This window comes from Pseudophryne corroboree, unplaced genomic scaffold, assembly GCF_028390025.1.
Source record: "Pseudophryne corroboree isolate aPseCor3 unplaced genomic scaffold, aPseCor3.hap2 scaffold_142, whole genome shotgun sequence".
Classification (NCBI taxonomy): Eukaryota; Metazoa; Chordata; class Amphibia; order Anura; family Myobatrachidae; genus Pseudophryne; species Pseudophryne corroboree.
In genome coordinates this window covers 949,909-971,572 of record NW_026968046.1, presented here as the reverse complement: position 1 = coordinate 971,572, position 21,664 = coordinate 949,909, and positions in this window count along the sequence as shown.

The window sequence follows — 21,664 nt, the reverse complement described above, 5'->3', positions numbered from 1 at the left end:
TTAATTTTCTTTACCCGATTATTAAAATGGTAATTGACAAAAGCAAACTACATTGTCACCAGAAGAGCAATACAAAATGTACAAGTGATATATTAAAATCATCTTTCCAGCTTGAATTTCAATGATGCATTGGGGCAACGATTTTGTGAGAAACATCTTCACCCTTAAATAAAGATTTTCTTAATTCCTTACCTGTGTGCTAATTAGATATCACCTTGTTTTCACATTAAACAGACTTCCACATGAGAAAGCAGCAAGGATGCAGTGGCGTTAATGTTTCCTGGTGTCAACCTGTATTATTTCAGTAGATATTGAAATGAGGATGCATCTTGCTGCCTTTCCAATGAAGCAAGTTTAATTTAGTAATAGGTGAAAAACCATCCCTACAAAGATGTTAATCAGATACTTGGCTTTGTGGACACTTTTCAGAGAACAAATTTGTTAGCATAAAAATAAAGCCAGAAAATGAAGAGCTGTTTAATCAGTCAATTGGATTTTTTTGCCAGCATATTTCTTTTTCTCTGCAACCCACTGCTAAATTGTGCTTCCTAGCTGTTTTTATAAAATCACTGAATCAAATCTAACTCTGATTACATCAGAGAAGGCCAGGTACCCTACACCATAACAGGGGTTTTCGAAATTTTGACTTGTCTACTTAAAGATCACCAAAATCTGATAACAAGGTCAATTAAGTCCCTGGGTGGGATTGAACCACCAACCTTTTGGTTAATAGCCTTACACACTAACTGATGGCGCCACCGCGACACTTTGCAAAAGTACATACTGACAAAGGCTAATAAGCATTCATCTAGAACGATTCCTAGAAACATTTTAAAAAGTCAATAATGTGGAGAGTTTTTGTATGATGTTTCTTCCATCAACCAATGAAGAAACACATTGGTACTTTCCCATGATGAGTGAGTGCTTCAGGATCTCTCGCACTTACATGTGCAGCAGAGTACTGTAATGGAAGCATGCTGGGTCCATAACCCAGAGGTAGGCAGATTGAAACTATCCTCTGCTATATGCATTTTTTTTTTGTTAATTAAAGTAATCCAAAACTGGGATTGATATTTTTGCTCTTTTATTTTTACTTAAAGTACAATAACTTTTACCATTTTAATTTGTTTTAATAGTATATTGACAGTATTGTTTTCTTTCAAAAATCCAATTAATTTTCTTTACCCGATTATTAAAATGGTAATTGACAAAAGCAAACTACATTGTCACCAGAAGAGCAATACAAAATGTACAAGTGATATATTAAAATCATCTTTCCAGCTTGAATTTCAATGATGCATTGGGGCAACGATTTTGTGAGAAACATCTTCAGCCTTAAATAAAGATTTTCTTAATTCCTTACCTGTGTGCTAATTAGATATCACCTTGTTTTCACATTAAACAGACTTCCACATGAGAAAGCAGCAAGGATGCAGTGGCGTTAATGTTTCCTGGTGTCAACCTGTATTATTTCAGTAGATATTGAAATGAGGATGCATCTTGCTGCCTTTCCAATGAAGCAAGTTTAATTTAGTAATAGGTGAAAAACCATCCCTACAAAGATGTTAATCAGATACTTGGCTTTGTGGACACTTTTCAGAGAACAAATTTGTTAGCATAAAAATAAAGCCAGAAAATGAAGAGCTGTTTAATCAGTCAATTGGATTTTTTTGCCAGCATATTTCTTTTTCTCTGCAACCCACTGCTAAATTGTGCTTCCTAGCTGTTTTTATAAAATCACTGAATCAAATCTAACTCTGATTACATCAGAGAAGGCCAGGTACCCTACACCATAACAGGGGTTTTCGAAATTTTGACTTGTCTACTTAAATATCACCAAAATCTGATCACAAGGTCAATTACATCCCTGGGTGGGATTGAACCACCAACCTTTTGATTAATAGCTGAACACACTAACCGATTGCGCCACAGAGACACTTTGCAAAAAGTACATACTGACAAAGACTAATAAGCATTCATCTAGAACGTTTCCTAGAAAAACTTTAAAAAGTCAATAATCTGGAGAGTTTTTGTAAGATGTTTCTTCCAGCAACCAATGAAGAAACACATTGGTACTTTCGCATGATGAGTGAGTGCTTCAGGATCTCTTGCACTTACATGTGCAGCAGAGTACTGCACTGGAAGCATGCTGGGCCCATAACCCAGAGGTAGGCAGATTGAAACTATCATTTGCTATATGCATTTTTTTTTTGTTCATTAAAGTAATCCAAAACTGGGATTGATATTTTAGCTTTTATTTTTACTTAAAGTACAATAACTTTTACCATTTTAATTTTTTTTAATAGTATATTGACAGTATTGTTTTCTTTCAAAAATCCAATTAATTTTCTTTACCCGATTATTAAAATGGTAATTGACAAAAACAAACTACATTGTCACCAGAAGAGCAATACAAAATGTACAAGTGATATATTAAAATCATCTTTCCAGCTTGAATTTCAATGATGCATTGGGGCAACGATTTTGTGAGAAACATCTTCACCCTTAAATAAAGATTTTCTTAATTCCTTACCTGTGTGCTAATTAGATATCACCTTGTTTTCACATTAAACAGACTTCCACATGAGAAAGCAGCAAGGATGCAGTGGCGTTAATGTTTCCTGGTGTCAACCTGTATTATTTCAGTAGATATTGAAATGAGGATGCATCTTGCTGCCTTTCCAATGAAGCAAGTTTAATTTAGTAATAGGTGAAAAACCATCACTACAAATATGTTAATCAGATACTTGGCTTTGTGGACACTTTTCAGAGAACAAATTAGTTAGCATAAAAATAAAGCCAGAAAATGAAGAGCTGTTTAATCACTCAATTGGATTTTTCTGCCAGCATTTTTCTTTTTCTCTGCAACCCACTGCTAAATTGTGCTTCCTAGCTGTTTTTATAAAATCACTGAATCAAATCTAACTCTGATTACATCAGAGAAGGCCAGGTACCCTACACCATAACAGGGGGTTTGAAATTTTGACTTGTCTACTTAAAGATCACCAAAATCTGATAACAAGGTCAATTAAGTCCCTGGGTGGGATTGAACCACCAACCTTTTGGTTAATAGCCTTACACACTAACTGATTGCGCCACCGCGACACTTTGCAAAAGTACATACTGACAAAGGCTAATAAGCATTCATCTAGAACGATTCCTAGAAACATTTTAAAAAGTCAATAATGTGGAGAGTTTTTGTATGATGTTTCTTCCATCAACCAATGAAGAAACACATTGGTACTTTCCCATGATGAGTGAGTGCTTCAGGATCTCTTGCACTTACATGTGCAGCAGAGTACTGTAATGGAAGCATGCTGGGTCCATAACCCAGAGGTAGGCAGATTGAAACTATCCTCTGCTATATGCATTTTTTTTTTGTTAATTAAAGTAATCCAAAACTGGGATTGATATTTTTGCTCTTTTATTTTTACTTAAAGTACAATAACTTTTACCATTTTAATTTGTTTTAATAGTATATTGACAGTATTGTTTTCTTTCAAAAATCCAATTAATTTTCTTTACCCGATTATTAAAATGGTTATTGACAAAAGCAAACTACATTGTCACCAGAAGAGCAATACAAAATGTACAAGTGATATATTAAAATCATCTTTCCAGCTTGAATTTCAATGATGCATTGGGGCAACGATTTTGTGAGAAACATCTTCACCCTTAAATAAAGATTTTCTTAATTCCTTACCTGTGTGCTAATTAGATATCACCTTGTTTTCACATTAAACAGACTTCCACATGAGAAAGCAGCAAGGATGCAGTGGCGTTAATGTTTCCTGGTGTCAACCTGTATTATTTCAGTAGATATTGAAATGAGGATGCATCTTGCTGCCTTTCCAATGAAGCAAGTTTAATTTAGTAATAGGTGAAAAACCATCCCTACAAAGATGTTAATCAGATACTTGGCTTTGTGGACACTTTTCAGAGAACAAATTTGTTAGCATAAAAATAAAGCCAGAAAATGAAGAGCTGTTTAATCAGTCAATTGGATTTTTTTGCCAGCATATTTCTTTTTCTCTGCAACCCACTGCTAAATTGTGCTTCCTAGCTGTTTTTATAAAATCACTGAATCAAATCTAACTCTGATTACATCAGAGAAGGCCAGGTACCCTACACCATAACAGGGGTTTTCGAAATTTTGACTTGTCTACTTAAATATCACCAAAATCTGATCACAAGGTCAATTACATCCCTGGGTGGGATTGAACCACCAACCTTCTGATTAATAGCTGAACACACTAACCGATTGCGCCACAGAGACACTTTGCAAAAAGTACATACTGACAAAGACTAATAAGCATTCATCTAGAACGTTTCCTAGAAAAACTTTAAAAAGTCAATAATCTGGAGAGTTTTTGTAAGATGTTTCTTCCAGCAACCAATGAAGAAACACATTGGTACTTTCGCATGATGAGTGAGTGCTTCAGGATCTCTTGCACTTACATGTGCAGCAGAGTACTGCACTGGAAGCATGCTGGGCCCATAACCCAGAGGTAGGCAGATTGAAACTATCCTTTGCTATATGCATTTTTTTTTTGTTCATTAAAGTAATCCAAAACTTGGATTGATATTTTAGCTTTTTTTTTTACTTAAAGTACAATAACTTTTACCATTTTAATTTGTTTTAATAGTATATTGACAGTATTGTTTTCTTTCAAAAATCCAATTAATTTTCTTTACCCGATTATTAAAATGGTAATTGACAAAAACAAACTACATTGTCACCAGAAGAGCAATACAAAATGTACAAGTGATATATTAAAATCATCTTTCCAGCTTGAATTTCAATGATGCATTGGGGCAACGATTTTGTGAGAAACATCTTCACCCTTAAATAAAGATTTTCTTAATTCCTTACCTGTGTGCTAATTAGATATCACCTTGTTTTCACATTAAACAGACTTCCACATGAGAAAGCAGCAAGGATGCAGTGGCGTTAATGTTTCCTGGTGTCAACCTGTATTATTTCAGTAGATATTGAAATGAGGATGCATCTTGCTGCCTTTCCAATGAAGCAAGTTTAATTTAGTAATAGGTGAAAAACCATCACTACAAATATGTTAATCAGATACTTGGCTTTGTGGACACTTTTCAGAGAACAAATTAGTTAGCATAAAAATAAAGCCAGAAAATGAAGAGCTGTTTAATCACTCAATTGGATTTTTCTGCCAGCATATTTCTTTTTCTCTGCAACCCACTGCTAAATTGTGCTTCCTAGCTGTTTTTATAAAATCACTGAATCAAATCTAACTCTGATTACATCAGAGAAGGCCAGGTACCCTACACCATAACAGGGGGTTTGAAATTTTGACTTGTCTACTTAAAGATCACCAAAATCTGATAACAAGGTCAATTAAGTCCCTGGGTGGGATTGAACCACCAACCTTTTGGTTAATAGCCTTACACACTAACTGATTGCGCCACAGCGACACTTTGCAAAACTATATACTGACAAAGGCTAATAAGCATTCATCTAGAACGATTCCTAGAAACATTTTAAAAAGTCAATAATGTGGAGAGTTTTTGTAAGATGTTTCTTCCATCAACCAATGAAGAAACACATTGGTACTTTCCCATGATGAGTGAGTGCTTCAGGATCTCTTGCACTTACATGTGCAGCAGAGTACTGTAATGGAAGCATGCTGGGTCCATAACCCAGAGGTAGGCAGATTGAAACTATCCTCTGCTATATGCATTTTTTTTGTTAATTAAAGTAATCCAAAACTGGGATTAATATTTTTTGCTCTTTTATTTTTACTTAAAGTACAATAACTTTTACCATTTTAATTTGTTTTAATAGTATATTGACAGTATTGTTTTCTTTCAAAAATCCAATTAATTTTCTTTACCCGATTATTAAAATGGTAATTGACAAAAACAAACTACATTGTCACCAGAAGAGCAATACAAAATGTACAAGTGATATATTAAAATCATCTTTCCAGCTTGAATTTCAATGATGCATTGGGGCAACGATTTTGTGAGAAACATCTTCACCCTTAAATAAAGATTTTCTTAATTCCTTACCTGTGTGCTAATTAGATATCACCTTGTTTTCACATTAAACAGACTTCCACATGAGAAAACAGCAAAGATGCAGTGGCGTTAATGTTTCCTGGTGTCAACCTGTATTATTTCCGTAGATATTGAAATGAGGATGCATCTTGCTGCCTTTCCAATGAAGCAAGTTTAATTTAGTAATAGGTGAAAAACCATCACTACAAATATGTTAATCAGATACTTGGCTTTGTGGACACTTTTCAGAGAACAAATTAGTTAGCATAAAAATAAAGCCAGAAAATGAAGAGCTGTTTAATCACTCAATTGGATTTTTCTGCCAGCATATTTCTTTTTCTCTGCAACCCACTGCTAAATTGTGCTTCCTAGCTGTTTTTATAAAATCACTGAATCAAATCTAACTCTGATTACATCAGAGAAGGCCAGGTACCCTACACCATAAGAGGGGGTTTGCAATTTTGACTTGTCTACTTAAATATCACCAAAATCTGATCACAAGGTCAATTACGTCCCTGGGTGGGATTGAACCACCAACCTTTTGATTAATAGCTGAACACACTAACCGATTGCGCCACAGAGACACTTTGCAAAAAGTATATACTGACAAAGACTAATAAGCATTCATCTAGAACGTTTCCTAGAAAAACTTTAAAAAGTCAATAATCTGGAGAGTGTTTGTAAGATGTTTCTTCCAGCAACCAATGAAGAAACACATTGGTACTTTCGCATGATGAGTGAGTGCTTCAGGATCTCTTGCACTTACATGTGCAGCAGAGTACTGCAATGGAAGCATGCTGGGTCCATAACCCAGAGGTAGGCAGATTGAAACTATCCTTTGCTATATGCATTTTTTTTTGTTCATTAAAGTAATCCAAAACTGGGATTGATATTTTAGCTTTTATTTTTACTTAAAGTACAATAACTTTTACCATTTTAATTTGTTTTAATAGTATATTGACAGTATTGTTTTCTTTCAAAAATCCACTTAATTTTCTTTACCCTATTATTAAAATGGTAATTGACAAAAACAAACTACATTGTCACCAGAAGAGCAATACAAAATGTACAAGTGATATATTAAAATCATCTTTCCAGCTTGAATTTCAATGATGCATTGGGGCAACGATTTTGTGAGAAACATCTTCACCCTTAAATAAAGATTTTCTTAATTCCTTACCTGTGTGCTAATTAGATATCACCTTGTTTTCACATTAAACAGACTTCCACATGAGAAAGCAGCAAGGATGCAGTGGCGTTAATGTTTCCTGGTGTCAACCTGTATTATTTCAGTAGATATTGAAATGAGGATGCATCTTGCTGCCTTTCCAATGAAGCAAGTTTAATTTAGTAATAGGTGAAAAACCATCCCTACAAATATGTTAATCAGATACTTGGCTTTGTGGACACTTTTCAGAGAACAAATTAGTTAGCATAAAAATAAAGCCAGAAAATGAAGAGCTGTTTAATCACTCAATTGGATTTTTCTGCCAGCATTTTTCTTTTTCTCTGCAACCCACTGCTAAATTGTGCTTCCTAGCTGTTTTTATAAAATCACTGAATCAAATCTAACTCTGATTACATCAGAGAAGGCCAGGTACCCTACACCATAACAGGGGGTTTGAAATTTTGACTTGTCTACTTAAAGATCACCAAAATCTGATAACAAGGTCAATTAAGTCCCTGGGTGGGATTGAACCACCAACCTTTTGGTTAATAGCCTTACACACTAACTGATTGCGCCACCGCGACACTTTGCAAAAGTACATACTGACAAAGGCTAATAAGCATTCATCTAGAACGATTCCTAGAAACATTTTAACAAGTCAATAATGTGGAGAGTTTTTGTATGATGTTTCTTCCATCAACCAATGAAGAAACACATTGGTACTTTCCCATGATGAGTGAGTGCTTCAGGATCTCTTGCACTTACATGTGCAGCAGAGTACTGTAATGGAAGCATGCTGGGTCCATAACCCAGAGGTAGGCAGATTGAAACTATCCTCTGCTATATGCATTTTTTTTTTGTTAATTAAAGTAATCCAAAACTGGGATTGATATTTTTGCTCTTTTATTTTTACTTAAAGTACAATAACTTTTACCATTTTAATTTGTTTTAATAGTATATTGACAGTATTGTTTTCTTTCAAAAATCCAATTAATTTTCTTTACCCGATTATTAAAATGGTAATTGACAAAAACAAACTACATTGTCACCAGAAGAGCAATACAAAATGTACAAGTGATATATTAAAATCATCTTTCCAGCTTGAATTTCAATGATGCATTGGGGCAACGATTTTGTGAGAAACATCTTCACCCTTAAATAAAGATTTTCTTAATTCCTTACCTGTGTGCTAATTAGATATCACCTTGTTTTCACATTAAACAGACTTCCACATGAGAAAGCAGCAAGGATGCAGTGGCGTTAATGTTTCCTGGTGTCAACCTGTATTATTTCAGTAGATATTGAAATGAGGATGCATCTTGCTGCCTTTCCAATGAAGCAAGTTTAATTTAGTAATAGGTGAAAAACCATCCCTACAAAGATGTTAATCAGATACTTGGCTTTGTGGACACTTTTCAGAGAACAAATTTGTTAGCATAAAAATAAAGCCAGAAAATGAAGAGCTGTTTAATCAGTCAATTGGATTTTTTTGCCAGCATATTTCTTTTTCTCTGCAACCCACTGCTAAATTGTGCTTCCTAGCTGTTTTTATAAAATCACTGAATCAAATCTAACTCTGATTACATCAGAGAAGGCCAGGTACCCTACACCATAACAGGGGTTTTCGAAATTTTGACTTGTCTACTTAAATATCACCAAAATCTGATCACAAGGTCAATTACATCCCTGGGTGGGATTGAACCACCAACCTTTTGATTAATAGCTGAACACACTAACCGATTGCGCCACAGAGACACTTTGCAAAAAGTACATACTGACAAAGACTAATAAGCATTCATCTAGAACGTTTCCTAGAAAAACTTTAAAAAGTCAATAATCTGGAGAGTTTTTGTAAGATGTTTCTTCCAGCAACCAATGAAGAAACACATTGGTACTTTCGCATGATGAGTGAGTGCTTCAGGATCTCTTGCACTTACATGTGCAGCAGAGTACTGCACTGGAAGCATGCTGGGCCCATAACCCAGAGGTAGGCAGATTGAAACTATCCTTTGCTATATGCATTTTTTTTTTGTTCATTAAAGTAATCCAAAACTGGGATTGATATTTTAGCTTTTATTTTTACTTAAAGTACAATAACTTTTACCATTTTAATTTGTTTTAATAGTATATTGACAGTATTGTTTTCTTTCAAAAATCCAATTAATTTTCTTTACCCGATTATTAAAATGGTAATTGACAAAAACAAACTACATTGTCACCAGAAGAGCAATACAAAATGTACAAGTGATATATTAAAATCATCTTTCCAGCTTGAATTTCAATGATGCATTGGGGCAACGATTTTGTGAGAAACATCTTCACCCTTAAATAAAGATTTTCTTAATTCCTTACCTGTGTGCTAATTAGATATCACCTTGTTTTCACATTAAACAGACTTCCACATGAGAAAGCAGCAAGGATGCAGTGGCGTTAATGTTTCCTGGTGTCAACCTGTATTATTTCAGTAGATATTGAAATGAGGATGCATCTTGCTGCCTTTCCAATGAAGCAAGTTTAATTTAGTAATAGGTGAAAAACCATCACTACAAATATGTTAACCAGATACTTGGCTTTGTGGACACTTTTCAGAGAACAAATTAGTTAGCATAAAAATAAAGCCAGAAAATGAAGAGCTGTTTAATCACTCAATTGGATTTTTCTGCCAGCATATTTCTTTTTCTCTGCAACCCACTGCTAAATTGTGCTTCCTAGCTGTTTTTATAAAATCACTGAATCAAATCTAACTCTGATTACATCAGAGAAGGCCAGGTACCCTACACCATAACAGGGGGTTTGAAATTTTGACTTGTCTACTTAAAGATCACCAAAATCTGATAACAAGGTCAATTAAGTCCCTTGGTGGGATTGAACCACCAACCTTTTGGTTAATAGCCTTACACACTAACTGATTGCGCCACCGCGACACTTTGCAAAAGTACATACTGACAAAGGCTAATAAGCATTCATCTAGAACGATTCCTAGAAACATTTTAAAAAGTCAATAATGTGGAGAGTTTTTGTATGATGTTTCTTCCATCAACCAATGAAGAAACACATTGGTACTTTCCCATGATGAGTGAGTGCTTCAGGATCTCTTGCACTTACATGTGCAGCAGAGTACTGTAATGGAAGCATGCTGGGTCCATAACCCAGAGGTAGGCAGATTGAAACTATCCTCTGCTATATGCATTTTTTTTTTGTTAATTAAAGTAATCCAAAACTGGGATTGATATTTTTGCTCTTTTATTTTTACTTAAAGTACAATAACTTTTACCATTTTAATTTGTTTTAATAGTATATTGACAGTATTGTTTTCTTTCAAAAATCCAATTAATTTTCTTTACCCGATTATTAAAATGGTAATTGACAAAAACAAACTACATTGTCACCAGAAGAGCAATACAAAATGTACAAGTGATATATTAAAATCATCTTTCCAGCTTGAATTTCAATGATGCATTGGGGCAACGATTTTGTGAGAAACATCTTCACCCTTAAATAAAGATTTTCTTAATTCCTTACCTGTGTGCTAATTAGATATCACCTTGTTTTCACATTAAACAGACTTCCACATGAGAAAGCAGCAAGGATGCAGTGGCGTTAATGTTTCCTGGTGTCAACCTGTATTATTTCAGTAGATATTGAAATGAGGATGCATCTTGCTGCCTTTCCAATGAAGCAAGTTTAATTTAGTAATAGGTGAAAAACCATCCCTACAAAGATGTTAATCAGATACTTGGCTTTGTGGACACTTTTCAGAGAACAAATTTGTTAGCATAAAAATAAAGCCAGAAAATGAAGAGCTGTTTAATCAGTCAATTGGATTTTTTTGCCAGCATATTTCTTTTACTCTGCAACCCACTGCTAAATTGTGCTTCCTAGCTGTTTTTATAAAATCACTGAATCAAATCTAACTCTGATTACATCAGAGAAGGCCAGGTACCCTACACCATAACAGGGGTTTTCGAAATTTTGACTTGTCTACTTAAATATCACCAAAATCTGATCACAAGGTCAATTACGTCCCTGGGTGGGATTGAACCACCAACCTTTTGATTAATAGCTGAACACACTAACCGATTGCGCCACAGAGACACTTTGCAAAAAGTACATACTGACAAAGACTAATAAGCATTCATCTAGAACGTTTCCTAGAAAAACTTTAAAAAGTCAATAATCTGGAGAGTTTTTGTAAGATGTTTCTTCCAGCAACCAATGAAGAAACACATTGGTACTTTCGCATGATGAGTGAGTGCTTCAGGATCTCTTGCACTTACATGTGCAGCAGAGTACTGCACTGGAAGCATGCTGGGCCCATAACCCAGAGGTAGGCAGATTGAAACTATCCTTTGCTATATGCATTTTTTTTTTGTTCATTAAAGTAATCCAAAACTGGGATTGATATTTTAGCTTTTATTTTTACTTAAAGTACAATAACTTTTACCATTTTAATTTGTTTTAATAGTATATTGACAGTATTGTTTTCTTTCAAAAATCCAATTAATTTTCTTTACCCGATTATTAAAATGGTAATTGACAAAAACAAACTACATTGTCACCAGAAGAGCAATACAAAATGTACAAGTGATATATTAAAATCATCTTTCCAGCTTGAATTTCAATGATGCATTGGGGCAACGATTTTGTGAGAAACATCTTCACCCTTAAATAAAGATTTTCTTAATTCCTTACCTGTGTGCTAATTAGATATCACCTTGTTTTCACATTAAACAGACTTCCACATGAGAAAGCAGCAAGGATGCAGTGGCGTTAATGTTTCCTGGTGTCAACCTGTATTATTTCAGTAGATATTGAAATGAGGATGCATCTTGCTGCCTTTCCAATGAAGCAAGTTTAATTTAGTAATAGGTGAAAAACCATCACTACAAATATGTTAATCAGATACTTGGCTTTGTGGACACTTTTCAGAGAACAAATTAGCATAAAAATAAAGCCAGAAAATGAAGAGCTGTTTAATCACTCAATTGGATTTTTCTGCCAGCATATTTCTTTTTCTCTGCAACCCACTGCTAAATTGTGCTTCCTAGCTGTTTTTATAAAATCACTGAATCAAATCTAACTCTGATTACATCAGAGAAGGCCAGGTACCCTACACCATAACAGGGGGTTTGAAATTTTGACTTGTCTACTTAAAGATCACCAAAATCTGATAACAAGGTCAATTAAGTCCCTGGGTGGGATTGAACCACCAACCTTTTGGTTAATAGCCTTACACACTAACTGATTGCGCCACAGCGACACTTTGCAAAACTATATACTGACAAAGGCTAATAAGCATTCATCTAGAACGATTTCTAGAAACATTTTAAAAAGTCAATAATGTGGAGAGTTTTTGTAAGATGTTTCTTCCATCAACCAATGAAGAAACACATTGGTACTTTCCCATGATGAGTGAGTGCTTCAGGATCTCTTGCACTTACATGTGCAGCAGAGTACTGTAATGGAAGCATGCTGGGTCCATAACCCAGAGGTAGGCAGATTGAAACTATCCTCTGCTATATGCATTTTTTTTGTTAATTAAAGTAATCCAAAACTGGGATTGATATTTTTGCTCTTTTATTTTTACTTAAAGTACAATAACTTTTACCATTTTAATTTGTTTTAATAGTATATTGACAGTATTGTTTTCTTTCAAAAATCCAATTAATTTTCTTTACCCGATTATTAAAATGGTAATTGACAAAAACAAACTACATTGTCACCAGAAGAGCAATACAAAATGTACAAGTGATATATTAAAATCATCTTTCCAGCTTGAATTTCAATGATGCATTGGGGCAACGATTTTGTGAGAAACATCTTCACCCTTAAATAAAGATTTTCTTAATTCCTTACCTGTGTGCTAATTAGATATCACCTTGTTTTCACATTAAACAGACTTCCACATGAGAAAACAGCAAAGATGCAGTGGCGTTAATGTTTCCTGGTGTCAACCTGTATTATTTCCGTAGATATTGAAATGAGGATGCATCTTGCTGCCTTTCCAATGAAGCAAGTTTAATTTAGTAATAGGTGAAAAACCATCCCTACAAAGATGTTAATCAGATACTTGGCTTTGTGGACACTTTTCAGAGAACAAATTTGTTATCATAAAATTAAAGCCAGAAAATGAAGAGCTGTTTAATCACTCAATTGGATTTTTCTGCCAGCATTTTTCTTTTTCTCTGCAACCCACTGCTAAATTGTGCTTCCTAGCTGATTTTTTATAAAATCACTTAAACAAATCTAACTCTGATTACATCAGAGAAGGCCAGGTACCCTACACCATAACAGGGGTTTTCGAAATTTTGACTTGTCTACTTAAATATCACCAAAATCTGATCACAAGGTCAATTACGTCCCTGGGTGGGATTGAACCACCAACCTTTTGATTAATAGCTGAACACACTAACCGATTGCGCCACAGAGACACTTTGCAAAAAGTACATACTGACAAAGACTAATAAGCATTCATCTAGAACGTTTCCTAGAAAAACTTTAAAAAGTCAATAATCTGGAGAGTTTTTGTAAGATGTTTCTTCCAGCAACCAATGAAGAAACACATTGGTACTTTCGCATGATGAGTGAGTGCTTCAGGATCTCTTGCACTTACATGTGCAGCAGAGTACTGCACTGGAAGCATGCTGGGCCCATAACCCAGAGGTAGGCAGATTGAAACTATCCTTTGCTATATGCATTTTTTTTTTGTTCATTAAAGTAATCCAAAACTGGGATTGATATTTTAGCTTTTATTTTTACTTAAAGTACAATAACTTTTACCATTTTAATTTGTTTTAATAGTATATTGACAGTATTGTTTTCTTTCAAAAATCCAATTAATTTTCTTTACCCGATTATTAAAATGGTAATTGACAAAAACAAACTACATTGTCACCAGAAGAGCAATACAAAATGTACAAGTGATATATTAAAATCATCTTTCCAGCTTGAATTTCAATGATGCATTGGGGCAACGATTTTGTGAGAAACATCTTCACCCTTAAATAAAGATTTTCTTAATTCCTTACCTGTGTGCTAATTAGATATCACCTTGTTTTCACATTAAACAGACTTCCACATGAGAAAGCAGCAAGGATGCAGTGGCGTTAATGTTTCCTGGTGTCAACCTGTATTATTTCAGTAGATATTGAAATGAGGATGCATCTTGCTGCCTTTCCAATGAAGCAAGTTTAATTTAGTAATAGGTGAAAAACCATCACTACAAATATGTTAATCAGATACTTGGCTTTGTGGACACTTTTCAGAGAACAAATTAGTTAGCATAAAAATAAAGCCAGAAAATGAAGAGCTGTTTAATCACTCAATTGGATTTTTCTGCCAGCATATTTCTTTTTCTCTGCAACCCACTGCTAAATTGTGCTTCCTAGCTGTTTTTATAAAATCACTGAATCAAATCTAACTCTGATTACATCAGAGAAGGCCAGGTACCCTACACCATAACAGGGGGTTTGAAATTTTGACTTGTCTACTTAAAGATCACCAAAATCTGATAACAAGGTCAATTAAGTCCCTGGGTGGGATTGAACCACCAACCTTTTGGTTAATAGCCTTACACACTAACTGATTGCGCCACCGCGACACTTTGCAAAAGTACATACTGACAAAGGCTAATAAGCATTCATCTAGAACGATTCCTAGAAACATTTTAAAAAGTCAATAATGTGGAGAGTTTTTGTATGATGTTTCTTCCATCAACCAATGAAGAAACACATTGGTACTTTCCCATGATGAGTGAGTGCTTCAGGATCTCTTGCACTTACATGTGCAGCAGAGTACTGTAATGGAAGCATGCTGGGTCCATAACCCAGAGGTAGGCAGATTGAAACTATCCTCTGCTATATGCATTTTTTTTTTTGTTAATTAAAGTAATCCAAAACTGGGATTGATATTTTTGCTCTTTTATTTTTACTTAAAGTACAATAACTTTTACCATTTTAATTTGTTTTAATAGTATATTGACAGTATTGTTTTCTTTCAAAAATCCAATTAATTTTCTTTACCCGATTATTAAAATGGTAATTGACAAAAACAAACTACATTGTCACCAGAAGAGCAATACAAAATGTACAAGTGATATATTAAAATCATCTTTCCAGCTTGAATTTCAATGATGCATTGGGGCAACGATTTTGTGAGAAACATCTTCACCCTTAAATAAAGATTTTCTTAATTCCTTACCTGTGTGCTAATTAGATATCACCTTGTTTTCACATTAAACAGACTTCCACATGAGAAAGCAGCAAGGATGCAGTGGCGTTAATGTTTCCTGGTGTCAACCTGTATTATTTCAGTAGATATTGAAATGAGGATGCATCTTGCTGCCTTTCCAATGAAGCAAGTTTAATTTAGTAATAGGTGAAAAACCATCCCTACAAAGATGTTAATCAGATACTTGGCTTTGTGGACACTTTTCAGAGAACAAATTTGTTAGCATAAAAATAAAGCCAGAAAATGAAGAGCTGTTTAATCAGTCAATTGGATTTTTTTGCCAGCATATTTCTTTTACTCTGCAACCCACTGCTAAATTGTGCTTCCTAGCTGTTTTTATAAAATCACTGAATCAAATCTAACTCTGATTACATCAGAGAAGGCCAGGTACCCTACACCATAACAGGGGTTTTCGAAATTTTGACTTGTCTACTTAAATATCACCAAAATCTGATCACAAGGTCAATTACGTCCCTGGGTGGGATTGAACCACCAACCTTTTGATTAATAGCTGAACACACTAACCGATTGCGCCACAGAGACACTTTGCAAAAAGTACATACTGACAAAGACTAATAAGCATTCATCTAGAACGTTTCCTAGAAAAACTTTAAAAAGTCAATAATCTGGAGAGTTTTTGTAAGATGTTTCTTCCAGCAACCAATGAAGAAACACATTGGTACTTTCGCATGATGAGTGAGTGCTTCAGGATCTCTTGCACTTACATGTGCAGCAGAGTACTGCACTGGAAGCATGCTGGGCCCATAACCCAGAGGTAGGCAGATTGAAACTATCCTTTGCTATATGCATTTTTTTTTTGTTCATTAAAGTAATCCAAAACTGGGATTGATATTTTAGCTTTTATTTTTACTTAAAGTACAATAACTTTTACCATTTTAATTTGTTTTAATAGTATATTGACAGTATTGTTTTCTTTCAAAAATCCAATTAATTTTCTTTACCCGATTATTAAAATGGTAATTGACAAAAACAAACTACATTGTCACCAGAAGAGCAATACAAAATGTACAAGTGATATATTAAAATCATCTTTCCAGCTTGAATTTCAATGATGCATTGGGGCAACGATTTTGTGAGAAACATCTTCACCCTTAAATAAAGATTTTCTTAATTCCTTACCTGTGTGCTAATTAGATATCACCTTGTTTTCACATTAAACAGACTTCCACATGAGAAAGCAGCAAGGATGCAGTGGCGTTAATGTTTCCTGGTGTCAACCTGTATTATTTCAGTAGATATTGAAATGAGGATGCATCTTGCTGCCTTTCCAATGAAGCAAGTTTAATTTAGTAATAGGTGAAAAACCATCACTACAAATATGTTAATCAGATACTTGGCTTTGTGGACACTTTTCAGAGAACAAATTAGTTAGCATAAAAATAAAGCCAGAAAATGAAGAGCTGTTTAATCACTCAATTGGATTTTTCTGCCAGCATATTTCTTTTTCTCTGCAACCCACTGCTAAATTGTGCTTCCTAGCTGTTTTTATAAAATCACTGAATCAAATCTAACTCTGATTACATCAGAGAAGGCCAGGTACCCTACACCATAACAGGGGGTTTGAAATTTTGACTTGTCTACTTAAATATCACCAAAATCTGATAACAAGGTCAATTAAGTCCCTGGGTAGGATTGAACCACCAACCTTTTGGTTAATAGCCTTACACACTAACTGATTGCGCCACAGCGACACTTTGCAAAACTATATACTGACAAAGGCTAATAAGCATTCATCTAGAACGATTCCTAGAAACATTTTAAAAAGTCAATAATGTGGAGAGTTTTTGTAAGATGTTTCTTCCATCAACCAATGAAGAAACACATTGGTACTTTCCCCTGATGAGTGAGTGCTTCAGGATCTCTTGCACTTACATGTGCAGCAGAGTACTGTAATGGAAGCATGCTGGGTCCATAACCCAGAGGTAGGCAGATTGAAACTATCCTCTGCTATATGCATTTTTTTTGTTAATTAAAGTAATCCAAAACTGGGATTGATATTTTTGCTCTTTTATTTTTACTTAAAGTACAATAACTTTTACCATTTTAATTTGTTTTAATAGTATATTGACAGTATTGTTTTCTTTCAAAAATCCAATTAATTTTCTTTACCCGATTATTAAAATGGTAATTGACAAAAACAAACTACATTGTCACCAGAAGAGCAATACAAAATGTACAAGTGATATATTAAAATCATCTTTCCAGCTTGAATTTCAATGATGCATTGGGGCAACGATTTTGTGAGAAACATCTTCACCCTTAAATAAAGATTTTCTTAATTCCTTACCTGTGTGCTAATTAGATATCACCTTGTTTTCACATTAAACAGACTTCCACATGAGAAAGCAGCAAGGATGCAGTGGCGTTAATGTTTCCTGGTGTCAACCTGTATTATTTCAGTAGATATTGAAATGAGGATGCATCTTGCTGCCTTTCCAATGAAGCAAGTTTAATTTAGTAATAGGTGAAAAACCATCCCTACAAAGATGTTAATCAGATACTTGGCTTTGTGGACACTTTTCAGAGAACAAATTTGTTAGCATAAAAATAAAGCCAGAAAATGAAGAGCTGTTTAATCAGTCAATTGGATTTTTTTGCCAGCATATTTCTTTTACTCTGCAACCCACTGCTAAATTGTGCTTCCTAGCTGTTTTTATAAAATCACTGAATCAAATCTAACTCTGATTACATCAGAGAAGGCCAGGTACCCTACACCATAACAGGGGTTTTCGAAATTTTGACTTGTCTACTTAAATATCACCAAAATCTGATCACAAGGTCAATTACGTCCCTGGGTGGGATTGAACCACCAACCTTTTGATTAATAGCTGAACACACTAACCGATTGCGCCACAGAGACACTTTGCAAAAAGTACATACTGACAAAGACTAATAAGCATTCATCTAGAACGTTTCCTAGAAAAACTTTAAAAAGTCAATAATCTGGAGAGTTTTTGTAAGATGTTTCTTCCAGCAACCAATGAAGAAACACATTGGTACTTTCGCATGATGAGTGAGTGCTTCAGGATCTCTTGCACTTACATGTGCAGCAGAGTACTGCACTGGAAGCATGCTGGGCCCATAACCCAGAGGTAGGCAGATTGAAACTATCCTTTGCTATATGCATTTTTTTTTTGTTCATTAAAGTAATCCAAAACTGGGATTGATATTTTAGCTTTTATTTTTACTTAAAGTACAATAACTTTTACCATTTTAATTTGTTTTAATAGTATATTGACAGTATTGTTTTCTTTCAAAAATCCAATTAATTTTCTTTACCCGATTATTAAAATGGTAATTGACAAAAACAAACTACATTGTCACCAGAAGAGCAATACAAAATGTACAAGTGATATATTAAAATCATCTTTCCAGCTTGAATTTCAATGATGCATTGGGGCAACGATTTTGTGAGAAACATCTTCACCCTTAAATAAAGATTTTCTTAATTCCTTACCTGTGTGCTAATTAGATATCACCTTGTTTTCACATTAAACAGACTTCCACATGAGAAAGCAGCAAGGATGCAGTGGCGTTAATGTTTCCTGGTGTCAACCTGTATTATTTCAGTAGATATTGAAATGAGGATGCATCTTGCTGCCTTTCCAATGAAGCAAGTTTAATTTAGTAATAGGTGAAAAACCATCACTACAAATATGTTAATCAGATACTTGGCTTTGTGGACACTTTTCAGAGAACAAATTAGTTAGCATAAAAATAAAGCCAGAAAATGAAGAGCTGTTTAATCACTCAATTGGATTTTTCTGCCAGCATATTTCTTTTTCTCTGCAACCCACTGCTAAATTGTGCTTCCTAGCTGTTTTTATAAAATCACTGAATCAAATCTAACTCTGATTACATCAGAGAAGGCCAGGTACCCTACACCATAACAGGGGGTTTGAAATTTTGACTTGTCTACTTAAAGATCACCAAAATCTGATAACAAGGTCAATTAAGTCCCTGGGTGGGATTGAACCACCAACCTTTTGGTTAATAGCCTTACACACTAACTGATTGCGCCACAGCGACACTTTGCAAAACTATATACTGACAAAGGCTAATAAGCATTCATCTAGAACGATTCCTAGAAACATTTTAAAAAGTCAATAATGTGGAGAGTTTTTGTAAGATGTTTCTTCCATCAACCAATGAAGAAACACATTGGTACTTTCCCATGATGAGTGAGTGCTTCAGGATCTCTTGCACTTACATGTGCAGCAGAGTACTGTAATGGAAGCATGCTGGGTCCATAACCCAGAGGTAGGCAGATTGAAACTATCCTCTGCTATATGCATTTTTTTTGTTAATTAAAGTAATCCAAAACTGGGATTGATATTTTTGCTCTTTTATTTTTACTTAAAGTACAATAACTTTTACCATTTTAATTTGTTTTAATAGTATATTGACAGTATTGTTTTCTTTCAAAAATCCAATTAATTTTCTTTACCCGATTATTAAAATGGTAATTGACAAAAACAAACTACATTGTCACCAGAAGAGCAATACAAAATGTACAAGTGATATATTAAAATCATCTTTCCAGCTTGAATTTCAATGATGCATTGGGGCAACGATTTTGTGAGAAACATCTTCACCCTTAAATAAAGATTTTCTTAATTCCTTACCTGTGTGCTAATTAGATATCACCTTGTTTTCACATTAAACAGACTTCCACATGAGAAAACAGCAAAGATGCAGTGGCGTTAATGTTTCCTGGTGTCAACCTGTATTATTTCCGTAGATATTGAAATGAGGATGCATCTTGCTGCCTTTCCAATGAAGCAAGTTTAATTTAGTAATAGGTGAAAAACCATCCCTACAAAGATGTTAATCAGATACTTGGCTTTGTGGACACTTTTCAGAGAACAAATTTGTTATCATAAAATTAAAGCCAGAAAATGAAGAGCTGTTTAATCACTCAATTGGATTTTTCTGCCAGCATTTTTCTTTTTCTCTGCAACCCACTGCTAAATTGTGCTTCCTAGCTGATTTTTTATAAAATCACTTAAACAAATCTAACTCTGATTACATCAGAGAAGGCCAGGTACCCTACACCATAAGAGGGGGTTTGCAATTTTGACTTGTCTACTTAAATATCACCAAAATCTGATAACAAGGTCAATTACGTCCCTGGGTGGGATTGAACCACCAACCTTTTGACTAATAGCTGAACACACTAACCGATTGCGCCACAGAGACACTTTGCAAAAAGTCCATACTGACAAAGACTAATAAGCATTCATCTAGAACGTTTCCTAGAAAAACTTTAAAAAGTCAATAATCTGGAGAGTTTTTGTAAGATGTTTCTTCCAGCAACCAATGAAGAAACACATTGGTACTTTCCCATGATGAGTGAGTGCTTCAGGATCTCTTGCACTTACATGTGCAGCAGAGTACTGTAATGGAAGCATGCTGGGTCCATAACCCAGAGGTAGGCAGATTGAAACTATCCTCTGCTATATGCATTTTTTTTTTGTTAATTAAAGTAATCCAAAACTGGGATTGATATTTTTGCTCTTTTATTTTTACTTAAAGTACAATAACTTTTACCATTTTAATTTGTTTTAATAGTATATTGACAGTATTGTTTTCTTTCAAAAATCCAATTAATTTTCTTTACCCGATTATTAAAATGGTAATTGACAAAAACAAACTACATTGTCACCAGAAGAGCAATACAAAATGTACAAGTGATATATTAAAATCATCTTTCCAGCTTGAATTTCAATGATGCATTGGGGCAACGATTTTGTGAGAAACATCTTCACCCTTAAATAAAGATTTTCTTAATTCCTTACCTGTGTGCTAATTAGATATCACCTTGTTTTCACATTAAACAGACTTCCACATGAGAAAGCAGCAAGGATGCAGTGGCGTTAATGTTTCCTGGTGTCAACCTGTATTATTTCAGTAGATATTGAAATGAGGATGCATCTTGCTGCCTTTCCAATGAAGCAAGTTTAATTTAGTAATAGGTGAAAAACCATCCCTACAAAGATGTTAATCAGATACTTGGCTTTGTGGACACTTTTCAGAGAACAAATTTGTTAGCATAAAAATAAAGCCAGAAAATGAAGAGCTGTTTAATCAGTCAATTGGATTTTTTTGCCAGCATATTTCTTTTACTCTGCAACCCACTGCTAAATTGTGCTTCCTAGCTGTTTTTATAAAATCACTGAATCAAATCTAACTCTGATTACATCAGAGAAGGCCAGG